The sequence below is a fragment of the Arachis hypogaea genome, chromosome 9 (genome assembly GCF_003086295.3).
Source record: "Arachis hypogaea cultivar Tifrunner chromosome 9, arahy.Tifrunner.gnm2.J5K5, whole genome shotgun sequence".
Lineage (NCBI taxonomy): Eukaryota > Viridiplantae > Streptophyta > Magnoliopsida > Fabales > Fabaceae > Arachis > Arachis hypogaea.
In genome coordinates this window covers 74702557-74709697 of record NC_092044.1, presented here as the reverse complement: position 1 = coordinate 74709697, position 7141 = coordinate 74702557, and positions in this window count along the sequence as shown.

The following is a 7141-nucleotide window of genomic DNA, read 5'->3' as shown; positions in this document are numbered from 1 at the left end:
TTTAATTACAGACAAATTTTTCGTCTGTAACCATTTCCCACAAAAAATTAATTTTTTCGACAGAATTATTGACGGATTCTCTTTTTCGTCTGTAATTTATGCTAATGTTTTCCGACAAAAAATTCCTCTGAAATTCCGTCTATATTTTCGTGGAATAAAATTCGTCGAAAATATCCGTTTGTAATAACAAGTTTGCTAGTAGTGCCCGTTGGCACACCGTGGTAGGAAATCTAAGAATCGGAAGCCCCGTCGCGCAGTCCGGTGTTGAAGATATCAAGAAGGCGAGTGCTTTGTTTCATGAATTTAGATGCTGGATGTTTAATTCACTAGGTATATAGATGGTTATTTTAATTCTTAATTGGATAGTTATTATGTTTGATTCAGTTTAATTATATACAATTAACAAATAATGGATGGTCATTTCACTAGGTAGTCAAATGATTATGTTAATAACTACGTGGATGGTTGTTTGATGGTCAGTGAGGGAGCTTCTAACGCGAAAAGGTGGGTGGTGCACGAAATTGTGATCTCAATGGCGCCAACAACTTGGTACGCACAATTGTAATCTCAACTCTTTTTCACAACTTCGCACAACTAACCAGCAAGTACACTAGGTCGTCCAAGTAATAAACCTTATGTGAGTAAGGGTCGATCCCACGGAGATTGTCGGCTTGAAGCAATCTATGGTTATCTTGTAAATCTCAGTCAGGCGGATTCAAATGGTTATGGAGTTTTAATAATTTAAAAGATAAATAATCATAAAATAAAGATAGAGATACTTATGTAATTCATTGGTGGGAATTTCAGATAAGCGTGTGGAGATGCGTTGTTCCTTCTGAATCTCTGCTTTCCTATTGCCTTCATCCAATCCTTCATACTTCTTTCTATGGTAAGTTGTATGTTGGGTGTCACCATTGTCAATGGCTACTTACCGTCCTCTCAGTGAAAATGGTCCTCTACGATTTCTGCAAATCAACTGTCGGATTTCTCGTCTCGGATGAAAAATACCATGCACAGATATCGTATGGCTAATCAGCTGTTGGTTCTCGATCGTGTAAGAATAGGATTTACTATCCTTTTGCGTCTATAACTACGCCCTACAGTCGCGAGTTTGAAGCTCGTCACAGTCATCCCATCCCAGATCCTACTCGGAATACCACAGACAAGGTTTAGACATTCCAGATCTCAGGAATGCTGCCAATGGATTCTAGCCTATACCACGAAGATTCTAATCTCAGATTCAGATGCCCCATTGTCAGAGGGGAGTCGATGTGAATCGTTGATTAGAAACCCAAGAGATATACATTCAAGCTTGTTTTCATGTAGAACGGAAGTGGTTGTCAATCACGCGTTCATAAGTGAGAATGGTGATGAGTGTCACATAATCATCACATTCATCATGTTCTTGTGTGCGAATGAATATCTTAGAATAAGAATAAGCATGAATTGAATAGAAGAACAATAGTACTTTGCATTAATACTCGAAGAACAGCAGAGCTCCACACCTTAATCTATGGTGTGTAGAGACTCCACCGTTGAAAATACATAAGTGATGAAGGTCCAGGCATGGCTGATTGGCCAGCCGCCAAAATGTGATCAAGAGATCAAAAGATCCCAGATGCCTAATACAATAGTAAAAAGTTCTATTTATACTAAACTAGTTACTAGGGTTACAGAAATAAGTAAATGATGCAGAAATCCACTTCTGGGTCCACTTGGTGTGTGCTTGGGCTGAGCATTGAAGCTTTCACATGTAGAGGCCTTCTCTGGAGTTAAACGCCAGATTGTAACTTCTTTCTGGCGTTTAACTCTAGCTTGCAACTTGTTTCTGGTGTTTAACGCCAGAATAGGGCAGAAAGCTGGCGTTGAAAGCCCTGGATGTCTACTTTCCAACGCAAATAAGAGCGCGTCATTTGGGTTTCTGTAGCTCCAGAAAATCTATTTCGAGTGCAGGGAGGTCAAAATCCAACAGCATCTACAGTCCTTCTTCAGCCTCTGAATCAGATTTTTGCTCAGGTCCCTCAATTTCAGCCAGAAAATACCTAAATCATAGAAAAATACACAAACTCGTAGTAAAGTCCAGAAATGTGAATTTTTCTTAAAAACTAATAAAAATATACTAAAAACTAACTAAATCATACTAAAAATATCTAAAATCAATGCCAAAAAGCGTATAAATTATCCGCTCATCACAACACCAAACTTAAATTGTTGCTTGTCCCCAAGCAACTGAAAATCAAATTAGGATAAAAAGAAGAGAATATACAATGAATCCCACAGTATCAATGAAACTTAGTCCCAATTAGATGAGCGGGACTAGTAGTTTTTTGCTTCTGAACAGTTTTGGCATCTCACTTTATTCTTTGAAATTCATAATGATTGGCATCTATATGAACTCAGAATTTTAGATAGTGTTATTGATTCTCCTAGTTCAGTATGTTGATTCTTAAACACAGCTACTTTATGATTCTTGGTCTTGGCCCTAAGCACTTTGTTTTCCAGTATTACCACCGGATACATAAATGCCACAGACACATAACTGGGTGAACCTTTTCAGATTATAACTCAGCTTTGCTAAAGTCCCCAGTTAGAGGTGTCTAGAGTTCTTAAGCACACTCTTTTTGCTTTGGATCATGACTTTAACCACTCAGTCTCAAGCTTTTCACTTGGACCTTCATGACACAAGCACATGATTAGGGGCTTCTTGATTTAGCTGCTTAGGCCAGGATTTTATTCCTTTAGGCCCTCCTATCCATTAATACTCAAAGCCTTGGATCCCTTTTTACCCTTGCCTTTTAGTTTAAAGGGTTATTGCCTTTTTGCTCTTGCCTTTTGGTTTAAAGAGCTATTGACTTTTTCTGCTTGCTTTTTCTTTTTTCTTTCTTTTTCTTTTAATTTTCGCCACTTTTTTTTTCGCAAGCTTTCTTATTCACTGCTTTTTCTTGCTTCAAGAATCAATTTCATGATTTTTTAGATCATCAATAACATTTCTCTTTGTTCATCATTCTTTCAAGAGCCAACAATTTTAACATTCATAAACTTCACTATAAAAAATATGCATTGTTCAAGCATTCATTCAGAAAACAAAAAGTATTGCCACCACATCAAAATAGTTAAACTAATTTCAAGATAAAATTTGAAATCCAAGTACCTCTTGTTCTTTTGTAATTAGGAACATTTTTCATTTAAGAGAGAAGAAGGATTCATTGAATTATTCATAGCTCTAAGACATAGACACTAGACACTAATGATCATGTAATAAAGACACAAACATGGATAACACATAAAGCATCAAATTTGAAAAACAGAAAAATAGGAACATGGAGATTAAAGAATGGGTCCACCTTAGTGATGGCGGCTAGTTCTTCCTCTTGAAGATCCAATGGAACGCCAAAGTTCCTCTATGTCTCTTCCTTGCCTTTGTTGCTCCTCCATCGTAGCTCTTTGATCTTCTCTAATCTCATGGAGAATGATGGAGTGCTCTTAGTGCTCCACCCTTAGTTGGTCCATATTGTAAATCAAGCCTTCCAAAGAGGTGTTGAGTTGCTCCCAATAATTGTGTGAAGGAAAATGCATCCCTTGAGGCATCTCAGAGATTTCATGAGGAATTTCCTCATGCTCTTGTTGAGGTCCATGAGTGGGCTCTCTTGTTTGCTCCATCCTTTTCTTAGTGATGGGCTTGTCCTCTTCAATGAGGATGTCTCCTTCTATGTCAATCCCAGCCGAATTGCATAGGTGACAAATGAGATGAGGAAAGGCTAACCTTGCCAAGGTGGATGACTTCTCAGCCACCTTGTAGAGTTCTAGAGGCATGATCTCATGAACTTCCACTTCCTCCCCAATCATGATACTATGGATCATGATGGCCCGATCCACAGTCACTTCAGATCAGTTGCTAGTAGGAATGATGGAGTATTGGATGAACTCCAACCATCCTCTAGCCACATGCTTAAAGTCTGGTCTTCTCAATTGAACCGGCTTGCCTCTTGAGTCTCTTTTCCATTGAGCTCCTTCCACACATATGTTCATGAAGACTTGGTCCAACCTTTGATCAAAGTTGACCCTTCTAGTGTAGGGGCGTGCATTTTCTTGCATCATTGGCAAGTGGAACGCCAACCTTACATTTTTTTGGACTGAAATCTAAGTATTTCCCCCGAACCATTGTAAGCCAATTCTTTGGATTCGGGTTCATACTTTGATCATGGTTCCTAGTGATCTATGCATTGGCATAGAACTCTTGAACCATTAAGATTTTGACTTGTTGAATGGGCTTGGTAAGAACTTCCCAACCTCTTCTTCGAATTTCATGTCGGATCTCCATATACTCATTTTTCTTGAGCATGAAAGGGACCTCAAGGATCACCTTCTTCTTGGCCACAACTTCATAGAAGTGGTCTTGATGGACCTTTGAGATGAATCTCTCCATCTCCTATGACTCGGAGGTGGAAGCTTTTGCCTTCTCTTTCCTCTTTCTAGAGGTTTCTCCGGCCTTAGGTACCATAAATAGTTATGGAAAAACAAAAAGCAATGCTTTTACCACACCAAATTTAAAATGTTTGCTCATCCTCGAGCAAAAGAAGAAAGAAAGAAGGGGAGAAAGAATAAAATGGAGGAGATGGAGGGATAGATAGGTTCGGCCAAGAGGGTAGGAGAGTGTTAGTGATGTGTGAAAATGAAGGAGTCCAGAGGGGTATTTATAGGGAAAGAGAAGGAGGGTGGCCGAATGGAATTGGGTGGGTTTGGGAGGGAAAAGTGTTTGAATTTGAAAGTGAGGTAGGTGGGGTTTTTGGGGAAGAGGGATGGAGGTGATTGGTGAAGATAATTGATGAGCGGATAATTTGTACGCTTTTTGGCATTGTTTTTAGTATGTTTTTAGTATGTTCTAGTTAGTTTTTAGTATATTTTTATTAGTTTTTAGTTAAAATTCACTTTTCTGGACATTACTATGAGTTTGTGTGTTTTTCTATGATTTCAGGTATTTTCTAGCTGAAATTGAGGGACCTGAGCAAAAATCTGATTCAGAGACTAAAAAGGACTGCAGATGCTGTTGAATTCTGACCTCCCTGCACTCGAAGTGGATTTTCTGGAGCTACAGAAGCCCAATTGGCGCGCTCTCAACGGCGTTGGAAAGTAGACATTCTGGGCTTTCCAGCAATGCATAATAATCCATACTTTGCCCAAGATTTGACGGCCAAAACTGGCGTTCCAAATCAGCTCAAGAATGCCCGGCGTTAAACGCCGGAACTGGCACAAGAATGGGAGTTAAACGCCCAAACTGGCACAAAAGCTGGCGTTTAACTCCAAGAAGAGTCTCTACACGAAAATGCTTCAATGCTCAGCCCAAGCACACACCAAGTGGGCTTGGAAGTGGATTTTTATGTCATTTATTCATCTCTGTAAACCCTAGGCTACTAGTTCTCTATATATAGGACCTTTTGCTATTGTATTTTCATCTTGGGATCATTTTAGATCTTTTGATCACATTTGGGGGCTGGCCTCTCGGCCATGCCTATACCTTCTTCTTATGTATTTTCAACGGTGGAGTTTCTACACACCATAGATTAAGGTGTGGAGCTTTGCTGTACCTCGAGTATTAATGCAATTACTATTGTTCTTCTATTCAATTCGGCTTATTCTTGTTCTAAGATATCACTTGTTCTTCAACTTGATGAATGTGATGATCCGTGACACTCATCATCATTCTCACCTATGAACGTGTGCCTGACAACCACCTCCGTTCTACCTTAGATTGAGTGGATATCTCTTGGATCCCTTAATCGGAATCTTCGTGGTATAAGCTAGAATTGATGGCGGCATTCAAGAGAATCCGGAAGGTCTAAACCTTGTCTGTGGTATTCTGAGTAGGATTCAATGATTGAATGACTGTGACGAGCTTCAAACTCCTGAGGGCTGGGCGTTAGTGACAGACGCAAAAGAATCACTGGATTCTATTCCAACCTGATTGAGAACCGATAGATGATTAGCCGTGCCGTGACAGGGTGCGTTGAACATTTTCACTGAGAGGATGGGAGGTAGCCACTGACAACGGTGAAACCCTACATATAGCTTGCCATGGAAAGGAGTAAGAAGGATTGGATGAAGACAGTGGGAAAGCAGAGAGACGGAAGGGACAAAGCATCTTCATACGCTTATCTGAAATTCCCACCAATGAATTACATAAGTATCTCTATCTTTATCTTTATGTTTTATTCATCATTCATAACCATTTGAGTTTGCCTGACTAAGATTTACAAGGTGACCATAGCTTGCTTCATACCAACAATCTCTGTGGGATCAACCCTTACTCGCGTAAGGTTTATTACTTGGACGACCCAGTACACTTGCTGGTTAGTAGTGCGAAGTTGTGATAAAGAGTTGAGATTGCAATTGAGCGTACCATGTTGATGGCGCCATTGATGATCACAATTTCGTGCACCAAGTTTTTTGGCGCCGTTGCCGGGGATTGTTCGAGTATGGACAACTAACGGTTCATCTTGTTGCTTAGATTAGGTATTTTTCTTCAGAGTTCTTAAGAATGAATTCTAGTGTTTCAAGGTGATGTTCTTATCATCACCAAAGCTGATTGATTTTCATCAATTTAGCTCTTGAATGCAATGTCCTGCTGAAGCTTGTTCAGCCATGTCTAATTTCTTTAGACTGAAGCTTTAGACTAACATTGCATGATTCCTGGAATTCTCATTAAGAATTTTGATATTTTTATTTTTCCTTTTCACTTAATTTTCGAAAAATCCAAAAAAAAAATTTATAAAATCATAAAAACCAAAAATATTGTATGTTTCTTGTTGAGTCTAGAGTCTCATGTTAAGTTTGGTGTCAATTGCATGATTCTGTTCTTCTTGCATTCATGCATGTGTCTTCATTAATCTTCAAGTTGTTCTTGATGATTTACTTGCTCTGATCTTTAAATTCTCTTATCTTAAGTGTTTTGTTGTTTATCATATGCATTCTCAACTTGTTAGTGTCAGTAGTATACAAACTGCTAAGTTTGGTGTCTTGCATGCATTGTTATTTGATTTCAGTTGCATTTTGATTATTCCTCATTATTAAAAATCCAAAATTTTTTTTTAATTTGTGTCTTTTCAAGTCAATAATACAGAGAATTGAAGATTCAGAACATACA